This window comes from Dermacentor albipictus, chromosome 2 (assembly GCF_038994185.2).
Source record: "Dermacentor albipictus isolate Rhodes 1998 colony chromosome 2, USDA_Dalb.pri_finalv2, whole genome shotgun sequence".
In the NCBI taxonomy this organism is placed as follows: domain Eukaryota; kingdom Metazoa; phylum Arthropoda; class Arachnida; order Ixodida; family Ixodidae; genus Dermacentor; species Dermacentor albipictus.
In genome coordinates, this window is record NC_091822.1 from 76,584,005 (window position 1) to 76,596,838 (window position 12,834).

Here is a 12,834-nt window from a genome sequence, read left to right on the forward strand (position 1 = left end):
CGACCATTTCAAGATAACGCAACACGTATCGTTCGCCGTGAGATTGAAGCGGCGAGTCCGGCCCCACTTCAACCACGACCACCTGACGGTACTTTTGAGCAAGTGGTCCCCACTATTTCTATTATTGAAGCAGTTGTGCGGCAAGAAATTGCAAAAACTTTGGCATCCCTACCGGCTGCTGTGTCTCCCGACCTGGGGCCGTATAACGCAAAGCTATTCCAATATGTTTTATTCCAATCTCCTGACGTCAAATTTGCGTAAGCGCCCACGCAAGCATGGGGCCGTCACCCGCAGGGTTGTCTGAACAAACCAATCAAATGCTCCCCTCGTTCATAGGAGGTCACTTTTGTTTGCTTGAAAAACGAATAACATTGCCTGCACTGTGCGACTTGTCTTATCTAACTGGCTCACAAAAGGCGAAGAGCATGCTCAAGTGGACAGGGATACGATGGGGTCGAGCCGCTGCACTGAATATCGATAACCAGATGAGGAGGCCGGTGCCGGCGTCTCTGATTAGTCCGCTTTCTCTTGTTTAGCTTGCGCTGGCTCGTCAAAAATCGCCGCGGCATGCAACGGAATCTTAAGAATGGCGCTAAAAGGGATCCTCAGTAAAGGAGGGTTGGCAGAACCAGGTCTTAAACGTGCCGAAACTAACTTCTCAAAAATGTTACACGGCCACGCAAAATGTTTTATTACACGCAAATAAACCCATGCTCTCCGGCAGGGACGAGTAGCCAGTGCCGGAGCTATCGCTGGCAGCCATGCTTTATTCCTTTTGGAACGGAGCAGCCTGCAGCTATTCAGAAGAAAATTCACGTTTGTTCGGCATATTAACGCATCTTTAACGCGTACGCGTGACATTGACGCGGTTAGATTTTGCGGTTTTGTGACGTCGTGTGAGAGGCAGGTGAAGAGGGTGCAGCCCGAAATCTTTTCACCAATAGCCGCGGGCTAATGGCGAAAAGGCGTCGAATCAGAAATAACTATTTTTGTTTTTTTTCGGTCAAGGTATGCCTAATCACTGTGTACATGTCATATCAGATGTTGAGCTATCGCGGTTTTCGTGACGTCACGTGACAGACAGGTGAAGTGGGGGGGTCAAAAACGTTTTTGACCAATCGCGATGGGCTGTTTCCAGAATTGGAATAGAAAAGTTTGGAATAGTTTTATGGTATAGCACCCCTGATTGGGCACCCATTCTCATGTCCACAACCTGTAATGACCAGTATTTCCCTCCCACACCACGCAATCCTGTTGAATGGCGAACCCCAGACTACAAACCGATCTGCTTTCGCTGCCACCGCGGTGGTCATGTATCTTGCCACGGCCGCACCACCTGGATACCGGGGTACTGGAGCTCATACTCTGCTCCTCGTCCATACGCCGACGCTCGCCGTTAGTCACCTCACCGTCTCTAACCTAGTCTGACGACCCTGACAGCCACTCCTCCGTGCGCTCGCCGTCGCCTCAACGCGGTCGCTCCCCGTCGCCCCAACCTCGCCACTTTTCCTCGCCAATCCGACGAATGGAAAACTAGGTCATGCAGCTCTTGGAGGTAATGCGGCATCACGTTCGTCCTGTCCAAATCCTCCGTTGACGCTTCTTACTAACACGAACCTATTTGAAGTAGACGCAGATGGTGTTCCGCTGACGGCATTAATTGATACTGGAACCCAAGTATCAATAACGAGCGCTAACCTATGTCGTCCATTCAAAAAAGTTCTTACGCCTGCCATCACTCGAGCCGTACGCGTCGCCAATGGCGCCACTGTTGCCGTCGAGAGTATGTGCATTGCTCGCATAGGAATTGCTGGCCGCCAGGTTCCAGTCCTGTTCACCGTGTTGACCAGTTTGCCCTCATGACCTAATCTTCAGGCTCGACTTTCTGACGACGCATTCTTCCCTCATCCACTGTTCTACCGGTACGCTGTGTCTCGAGCTTCCTCTTCTTTCAGACGTTCGCCCCGAACAACCGAACTCCCTCTGCACTACAGCATTTGTTTGCTTAACTCCAAAATCCCTAACTTTTGTCGAATTGGCCTCAACGGCAACCGTACCTGATGGCGACTATGTCGCCACACCTATTCGTGATGTCCTTCTGGCGCGCGACATCCCTGTGCCTCACTCCGTCGTAACTCTTGCCGCTAATCGGATGTGCCTCCCGTTATCAATTTTGGCTTGACGAAGCAAGTGTTACCTGAAGGCATACAGGTGACCACGCCCCGGTCAGGGACAGACAGCCACGTCACTGCTTTTGCAGCTGACGCGTCTCCAGATCCTCCTGATTATCTCTAGGATGCATTGAACCTCGATGGCCCATTACGTCCCATGGTCGCCGCGGACCTCGCACCTGACCGAGCAGCCGCCCTATATTGCCTTTTGTTTTCCTACCGTGACATATTTGACACAGACAAGCGACCACTTGGTAGACGTCCCTTGTTAAGCATCGGACACGCAATGGTGATGCTGTTCCCATTCACCGCCGACCACGGCAGAGCCGCAAGTTATTCAGCAGGAAGCAAACAAGATGCTCGCCGTAGGCATTGTTGAGCCCTCGTCAAGTCATTTGGCGTGGCTGGTCGTGCTCGTCGAAAAGAAAGATGGCACTTCTGCGTTCATTACCGCCACCTAAACATAATTACTAAATAGGATGTTTACCCTTTACCACGAACCGACGAAGCATTTGTCTTCACGGTGCCGAATACTTTTCGTTTATTGACATTCGATCTTCTTATTGGCAGATTTCCGTCGATGAGCAAGACCAAGAAAAGACCGCTTTCGTCACTCCACATGGCCTCTACCAATTCAAGGTTATGCCGTTTGGTTTATGCAATGCTTCCGCCACGTTCGAACAGATGATCGACTCTCTGCTTCAAGGTTTCAAGCGGTCAACTTGCCTTTGTTACTTAGACGACGTTCCTTGCGTTTGTTCCTCCATTTTAGACTCACCTTAAGCGCGTCGCAGCTATCCTTGACGTCTACCGCAAGGCTGGGCTGCAATTAAACTCATCGAAATGGCATTTCGGGCGCCGACAGATTACAGTGCTAGGCCATCTAAAGCGTGGCAGTTTGGGCGAGTTGGTATGTCATAACCACCGTAACCACCGCAGCAAGCATCGGGTGATCACCCTGCGTGTGACCACTTCACCCTGCTGCACTTCATCCAGGTCCATGTGACTTAGCCTGAGAAATTCGCAATGACATTTGCCGCACGTTCGCTGAATTTGTACGAAGTGGCATTAGCAGTTACGTACGCCAGAACAGTGGGAGAAATTTCGCGCGGCTTGGGCCATCTCGTCGATAATTCCGCAGTACAACCGGACCCGGGGAAGTTTCGAGCAGTAACGGCTTTTCCTGTGCCTCCTCAGTCTGTCAAAGACGTCTGGAGTTCTGTGGTGCTCTGTTCCTATTTACGACTGTTTGTGAAAGATTTCGCACCAATCGTTTGACCACTCACTGAACTTCTGAAGAAAGACGTGCCTTTTACGTGGGGTTCCCCTCAGGCTGCCGCATTTTCACGCCTTATCACGATGCTCACTAGTTCACCGGTCTTGGCCCACTTTGACCCGTCCCCACCTACAGAGATCCGAACCGATGCCAGTCGTTATGGGATCGGCGCCGACACAGAAACGAGCGCGTTATAGCCTACGCTAGCCGCCTCTTGCCAACTGCACAGCACAACTAATCGATTACCGAGTGCGAATGTCTTACTCTCGTCTAGGCTGTTTCAAAGTTCCGCCCATATTTATATGGCAAGACCTTCTCAGTAATCATAGATCATCATGCACTCTGCTGGCTTTCATCGTTCAAGGATCCTACTGCGCGGCTTGGTCGTTGAGCCCTCCGACTACAAGAATGTCCCTACACAGTCACTTACAAGTCGGGACGTCAACACCAGGACGCAGATTGTCTCTCTCACTACCCAGTCGTAGACGCGACTTCTGCGTCTGATACTGACTCCGACGCCTGTTTTCTCTCTCTTTTTCCAATGCTTCATGTCGCCGACGAACAGCGCCGTGACCCGTCCTTGCGTATCATCATTGAAATCCTGGAATCGTCACTTGCCGGCAGTTCTCTTCGCTTACCCACACTTCACACTGGAACTTGATGCAATGCCCACCAATCATAGCCTTGTGGTGAAGATAAGCAATGTCGAATGCTGCAGGTTTGTTATTACAACGCTTGTGCCTGTTCCACATTCTTTGTAGGGCTGCTTTTGAATCCGTAAAAATCACCCTTGTCTTAGGCGGCTGCTGTCGAAGTACATACACAAGGGCCTCCTTACGTAACACTGTTCCAAACTTTTCTATTCCAGTTCTGCAATCAGCCTTCCGCGATTGGTCAAAAATGTTTTTGTACCACCCTCACTTCACCTGTCTGTCACGCGTCGTCACGAAATCCACGATAGCTCCCCATATGATATGACCTGTATACACTCATTATGCATGATTTGACCGAACAAAAAAAAAAGTGGTTATTTCTGATTCGACGCCGTTTTGCCATTAGCCCTCGGGTACTGGTCAAAAGATTTCGGGCTGCACCCACATCACTTGCCTGTCAGGCAACTTCACGAAACCGCAAAAACTCACCGCGTCAAAGTGACGAGTACGCGTTAAAGATGCATTAACTTTTCCGAAGAAAACTTATTTTCCTCTTAATAGTAGCAGGCTGCCGCGTTCCGAAATGAATAAAAAATGGCTGCCGCCGATCGCTCAGGCACTGGCTACACTCATCTGCCAGGGAGCAATGCTTTATTTGCACATATGAAGTTTATTGCGTCGTTGTGTAACGTTTTCGAGCACTTTCGGCACGTTTTTGACCTCGTTCTGCTCACTCTTTTTTTGCTGAGCATCTGTTTTATCGCACTTCTTAAGCTTCCGTTGCATGCCACCGCGATTTTCGACAAGCCACCGAGAGCTAAGTAAAGGAAAGCGGACCTATCGGAGAAGCCAGCACCACCCTCTTCATCCGGTTATCAATTTTTAGTGAAGTCGCTCGGCCCCATAGAATCCCTCTCCACTTGAGCATGCTCCTCGCCTCTTGTCAGCCAATTAGATAAGACAAACCGCTCACTGCACGCAATGTTATTTGTTCTTCAAGCAAACAAATGTAACCTCCCATGAGCGATGAGTGCGTTTGATTGGTCCGTTCAGACAACCCTGCGGCTGACCGCGCGATGCTTGCGCAGGCGGTTACGCAAATCTCACGTCAGGAGATTAGAATAAAAACATAGCTAAATAGTTTTACGTTATAGGGCCCAATTTCAAGTACGCTTTGAAGCATTTATTAAAAGAATTTTTCCGAAAAGCTGCACATTATCCAGATCCATGTGACTTCGCCGTAGGAATTCGCAATGACATTTACGGCACGTTCGCTCAATTTGTACAAGTGGCATTAGCAGTTACGTACACCAGAACAGTGGGGGAAATTTCCTGCCGCTTCTGAAGCACTCATACAGTTCTCAAACACATGAATACATAATTTATTGCAAAGGCCGCAATTCGTCCACAAACTTCGAATAATGCGTACACAATAGCCATAATCTGCCTCTAAAATCACCACATATAAAAACGGAGCCTTCTTTACTTCACTGAGGAAGTCATGGAAACAAACGAAAAATATAGCATTAAACAAAAGATGAGAGATAATCAAGAGTTCAGTAGGTATAAGCAACGCTTGTACTTAATCTAAAAACGTGATAGTTTCGCCACACATTACATTTGCCGCCCCCCTATTTTACCGAAATTCGAAGCTCGCGTTTCCTACCGTTGTTTGAGGAGTCAGGGAAACAGCGCCAGTAACGACAGCACGACCCTCTGTAATGAGTGAAGGAGTAATTTCCTGCAAATGCTGTCATTTACCTACAACAGCAAGCGGTTATCGTTTGCCGCCAACTTGTTACCTGCTTTAATAAACAAGAAACAACCTAATTTGCATAGCTAACCCTGGAGACCGGGGTAGTGCAGCTACACACCTAGAACAACGCCAGAAAAAAATGGGAGCAGACTAGAATACCACAACTATTTTCAAAGCACATATCTTAACTAAACACTTTGAAATTTCATTGCACGTTCAACTTAGAGTGGCCTTCATTAGGTCTAAATATGAATTTTCTGCTGTCTGTAGTTCTCGCAGCGAGGAGGCGGAACTTTCTAGGCATTTTGGGACACCCGTCTAAACAGGCAAAAAGAAGGGTTTAGCAAAGTTCGTGGAGTTTTCAAATGATACATATGTTTTATTATTTTCTTACGTGATCTGCCTCACGTTCTCCGCCGTATTTCTCCAAATTGTACACGTCGTCATTAAGCTCGGCATTTCCAAAGAATCCCGAAAGCAGTTACATAAAATTTTTGGGTGCTTTATTGCGCATTGCCAGTTTCCCTATAGGGAACAAACTATTGGCTATAAGGGTTGCTTTCTAAAAGGATACACGCATGTGGAACTAAGGGAATATATTAGATCAAGTTAGGGTCAATATAACATTAATCTAGAAACCTATTATGGCTTTCTGTATGCTAGTATATGACTTCGTTTCTTGTAATATTACCGCTGAACGTTCAGCTTGTTCTCCTCGTAAACAGACGAGCTGAAGTACGCAATTCCCGGGTCACCTCCCTATCTGCCACTCTCTGTAAATCACCCAGTGCTGGCATAACATGGCAAGTGCCGTAGTCCAGAATAAGTTGCACTACTCTGAGGTTTCTTATCTTTTAATTCGACGGCAATTATATAAAGACTGCAGGCGCATTTCTGTCATAGGCGTGTCCGTCGTCGCGAGGTTCCGCTATAAGTCCAAGTTCAATAAAATCGTCAGCGTGCGCCGTATGTTGTATGTGCGAGTGAAAGCATGCGAGGGTGAGCCGGTGATCACGGCTCACTCTGGCGTAGGCAGGAGAGAAATGCCGGGAGGTAGCGTGCCGTCTTCAGTCGCGCCCAAGGCTCTGGGGGCAAGGTAAGGAGGTGAGGCTTTCATCGGACGCCCCGTCAGCTCATACGCGCCCACCTGCCCACCTGGGCCGCTGTACCTTGAAAGCCATCTGCAACGGGGGCAGAGTGCGCTGTGCACTGTGTTTCGCGGCATAGTTCGCGTTGAAGCGAGACGCAGCAAGGAGGCCAATTCTCTCACTGCTGCTGCCGTGCTTCCTCACTCCAGCGTTTCTACAGTGACTTTATGCCATCATTGAGTGATATTTGTTCAAGTTTCCTTGTGCGCGCGTGACACCACGCCTGTTAATTTATTTAGTATGGCTATGCTTACAAGTTTACAGGGCTGATAAAACTACTATCCTTACATCGTATACACTCTAAAAACTAAGAGAGTGCCGGGCACTCCCTTTGAGGGAGTAGCGGCTTGTCCCATATTTCACTCTCTTTTCGAGAGTAGATCGACCCTCTTTGAGAGAGAGTAGGTCAACTCCTGTTGACAGAGTTTTGTTACTCCGCCGCAAGGGATTGCTAGTACTCTTCTGCAGAGTGACAATACTCTTCCCACAGGGAGTGCTAGTACTCTTCCGCAGAGTGGTAATACTCTCACCGTAGGGGTAATGGCACTCCACCAGACCGAGTACTTCTACTCCCCCAAACAGAGTGCAACTACTCTTCCCAATACCCTCTTAGCGAAGTCCTGGCCACGCATGCAGGCGGGAAATCAGATCAAATTAGGGTCGCTGATACACCGTTCTCTAGGCGGCTCCTCAGACTCAGTGGCCCGATTCCAAGCGGCCTTCTGAATAGGCGTGAGCAATGTTATGCAGGATTTTAAAGTCATTTTTCCTGGCTATTTGCTGCCTACCATGAGTCGTGACGGCTCGTAATCGGCCTATGCGTACGTGTCCCGAACGCCACTGCGAAGAAAAAAAAGCTAATTCACATTTAATCCGCAAATATCTTCGCATATTTCTCAATCAGGAGACACATAATCTAATTAGAACACAATAGTCGAGGGAATCACACACTTATGGAGAACCACATTGCTCTATACATGACGTGGATTCGAACCCGCGTACACTCGCATCTATACAATTCAAAGCACACATCCTAACCATTACACCACAAAGCCACCACGCTCAGTCGTGTTGTTTTAGAGCTTATATACATACCAAATGTATTTGAGGAATCGGCTGCGGTGGTTGGAGTTTCTCTGCAGTGTGCTGTGCTGTTGTGTACTGGAATACGTTTGCGTTTGCATCATTTCCATTCCTTGCTACGACTAACGGAGGAATACAACGTAGACGACGACGTGAGAACTATTCACGGCTTGTCGTCACCTTAGGAAAATGACAAATGTGCCGTTCAGCTCACGATCGAGTGCTTTTCCAGTCCATGCATTATATGTTCTCCGAAAATACGCGGATACAAAGTATCGTGCCAACCATCCACGTATGTGAATTTAAGTCGCGCGTATACTGGTGAGCATTTCTGTTTATTTTTTCCGCCAGTTCCATTCGTATGTGGTCAACTGCGATGCCAGTACCAGGCATTTCGACGTGCCTCACGCTGCCGTGTAGGCGTTCTTTTCAAGTGCATTAGTTTAGAGTTTGGTTCAGTCCGCTGTGAGCTGTTGTCCTGCATTAGCAGCGGATCGTTAGCGTTTTGAAAAGCACGCATTCCAGCATTTGGAGACTGCTTATGCCGATAGCCGCGTCACATGCATTGGCACGCATGTTTAAATGAGTAATGTGTCCACTTGTTACGCGTGCACTGCTCGTATCCTGTGGCAGTGCTCGTTCTAAAAGCTTCGAAGACCATCTACATTCATACGTGTGTTCAATATATATGCACAGGATAGACTTGCCGGCTAGTTGGTTGAGCATTTTAGAAGAAACAGCGCAACACAAGGACGACGCAAAAACATGGACAACACCACGAAGCGCTGGTGTGGTCGATTCTTTTTTTCGTCCTGGTGTTAGCGCTGTTTCTTCTTCCACGATACACGCGCACCACAGGTACGCGAAAGTTTAGGAGTATAGGGCGTTAACTTTGTTTTCCCTGTTTCCTCTCAGTGTCAATGGCACAATGCGTTGCCCGAAATAGCGCACGCTTACCCCCATATTCAGAAATGCATCATAACTTGAAGCCCATGCTTGACTTGATCTAAATGACGCAAGTCGTGAACGCACCAAAAGAAAGGCAGTGAGCGTCTGGGGGACGTTCGCACCAGGCGTCGTTTATATAAAGTCAAGCATGGGCTTTGTATTAATATACATTTCTGAATACGGGGGTTAGTCATCTACTTCTCACAGAAAATGTCGAAGAAACGCCCACCAAAACCAGGCACATTCGTAAACCTAACTAGGCAATACGAAACTCCATAGAAAAAGAGTGGTATTAAAAGCTTTCAGTATTTTTCTTTACTCCAAAATGGTTGCGCTCTCGTGGTTTCAATGTACAGAGATGATGCAGCGTTAGCTAAAAAGCATGAATTTCCGAACTCCATGCCAAAATAAGCTTGTAAAATTATTTAGGTGCTAGAAACCAGGGTTTGTAGCGATCCTTGAAAACCCTTTATTTCTAAAATGCCATTTTCAAGGCATTGAAAAGCCTGGAATGTTTAGAAGTACTGGAAAGTCCTTAAATTTGTACACTTGGCTAGACATAGCAGACATTGACAAGTGTTTTTTTTTCCCTTCTGTGACATTCTTCGCATGTCACAGAGAATTGTCTGTGGAGGTAATAGAAGGAAAGCGACATCCTTAAAGTTCAAATTACAAAGGAGCTGCAAATACCAGTTTTAGGCACATGGAACCGGCGACAAATGTACTTGGAGGAGCAGAAGCAGGAAGCTCAACGGTTGAGGCATTCAAAGAAAAGCCGTGATGAGTAAATTGAGAGCTACAGACACAATAAAAGATCACCTTTCTCCGGTGCTGTGTTGTTCCGCGATCTTGAGCGCGCGCGCGCGCGGTGGAGAACTCCGAGTGAAAAAGTAGAGCGCTCGCTACGCATTCCTTTGAACTGCGGCGGCCTGTTCTCTTAGAAGCAAAACGATGTGTTCTTTGCTCAGCGTGTATGAATGATACATTGCCATATTCGAGGCCAGCCACCTACAGTTGAAGCAGAAGATCACGCTACGTTTTGTTCTCTATTGCCGCAAGAGTAGAACTACTCTCTCTCTCTGAAGGGGGAGAGTGAAAAGCACATTTCACTCTCTCCTTGGTGAGAGAGTGAACAATGCATTTCACTCTCCTCGACATTTTGCGAGAGTAAAACGACGCTTTGAAGAGTGAACCGGCCGCTTCACTCCTGCGATACCCTTCCTAGTTTTTAGAGTGTAGCTGTCCAATCATTTGTTATTGCATTAGATGGTTCGCCTTCCAGGCACAGCTGTGACTTCTTTCTTCATCGATTTCATTTGCTCGCTTAGAAAACCTCCGTGCTTACTACCAATGACAAATTGGTCATACAGAAATCCAGCTTTTCAATCTAGTTTTAACTAATCTGATCTTGCATGCCTCCAATGTTTGAGCTGAATATCTCAGCTGCATTAATGAGGTAGTTTAGCAAAATTTTTACTGTAGTTTGATGCGTCATGGAACTTCGACAAGCAAAAGAAGACATTATTTGATATAAAAATATACACTACGCGAGTTGAGTACTTCGTATTTGGAAACGTCAAAAGACATGCTTCAATATTCGAAGGGTGGAATGGGTTCCTAAATTCTGTCGTTCAGACTGGCTTAATAATAAACAGCTCCTATCGACTTTGCATCTATCATGGCAGCAGGTAAACTACGTAAGTGTTTTAGATGACATCTCTAAGCATAAAAAAAGTTCAAGGTTAGCAATTTTACCTTAACCCCTAATTCACCCATGCCGTCCAAAATATTTCCGCACTTTTGTTTCAACTTGCCGCTTATTCCTCCTAAATACCACCTCCTTCAGCTGTGTAGTTCTCCCTGCACGGTGTTAAAACCTGCATATAACATTTTAGACTACTTCTTGTAATGACTGTGTTGCTGTAAAAAAAAAATTGCACCCTTTACCCAAATATACAATCAGTAGTGGTTAAGCAGCATATGCTTGTCGTTTGAACGCATGGTTTGCAAGATTGAACGGCACAATCAATATTTGGGGGGTGCTGCAGACCAGATTTTTCAAAAATACTCTCCTTAGAAAGGGATTTCGCTAATAATTGGTGCTACGGGGAAAACTAATGAGATATTCAGTTGTGACTTTTGCGTTCACAGATAGACGTTGCTGTCATGGATTGCTGCTACTGGTACATACAAGGTGAGAATGGCTGCAGTGTTGACCACTTAGACAGGAAGTTCTGTCCTGTGAGTAAACCTGTATGTGACGCACAATGTTTAGCTTAAAGGAGCCCTGGAATGCTATTTGAACATACTAATAAAACGTTGCCGATCTGCCGTAGAGGCTGCTATGAGCTAAAAGAGAGTCGAATAACACTGCACTGCACGCGGCAGGAAATTGACAATATCAAGCTGGAAACGCAAAATAATCGCTTGCTTTCGCTTGCTTTCACTTGCTTTCTCTTCCTCAATGTCATCTTGCAGCGTCATCGCAAGCAGCTGGACCACCTCCTCTATTGGCTAACTTCGTGATCGGGAGGGCATTCTCAGTAACGCATTCTTGCTAATTTTGAGTTAAATAAAAGAAGAGCATGTAAATGTGTGATCTAAAAAAAAGAACAGATAAATCATGTTGTCGTTTCCCTGCCAGTATACAGACGGCAATTGCGCATTGGTGCATCTGCTGTGGGTGGTCTCCGGGATAGTGGCGTCCGGTTGCGCAGCCTAGTCTACCGCGGCCGTCAAAGGACGCCGCGACGAGTCCTTTCACCGCCACGACAATTAATATTTGGCCGAACTTTGCTATCTTGGCTTTTCCGCTGTGTAGATTCGAGCGCGCTAGCAGAGACAATCGCAAAGAGAAATCCTGCGTAACTGTGGTATAACTTCACCTATAGTTGAAGGAGTCGAAAAATGTTTGGTGGCATGAGATTGGTGAGTGGACGTAATTTAACAACGAGGCGATTCTATGATAACAAAACATTTCAGGGGCCGTACGAACCATACCCGAACCATACCGTCAGAAAAACATATTTCCCCTCGGAGCCAGTTTTGCGTGTTGGTGCTAAGCGCAATAACGTTATCACAACAGTAATAAGCATGGAACACAAAGAGAGCGCTTTTCTTTTGAAAGACCCTTTATTGTGCAAGTACTAATCATCGCTTGTATCATAAAGTGCTGTCTAATCCATGAAACATGGGGGCTTCTTCAACCTGGTCGTCCGGCACGGAATTTAGGTCGCAACTGCATCGAGGAGACCTGGGGAAAGTACATACAAAGAGACGCGAATAGGGTTGTATCTGATTAATACAAAAGATGAGAAAATTTCAAAACTAATAACTCCCTAGAATTTATTATGTGCAATGCAAAAAAGTTCACCGACTATTGCAACACTACCCAATGCAATATTTGAGCGCAGCTGTATGCGTATTTTATTTCGCGCTCTATTGGCTGGTGCGGGCGATCTGTCTGGTGCGGCACGTTGCGAACGGAGCGATCTGTGGGGCGGCGGAGTTGCTAATCGAGATATCGCGAGAGACGGCGTATGGGTGACGCATGGGTGCAATTGAAAGCAGCCGACACAGGTCGATTTCCACTCATGCACCGCTTTGTTTCCATACAGTAGACGCACGCTACTCTGGCGCCATCTCATAGCCAGTGTCGCCCCAAAGCCTGTCGCAAGCAGTACTACGGTTTTCTTATCACACTTTCACCATATCCTCTTCCTCCGCTTACCACGTGTGATGTGTGATGCCCGACATGGTGCGGCGATCGGGACGGTCAGGAGTAGACAAGGAGTGCGCG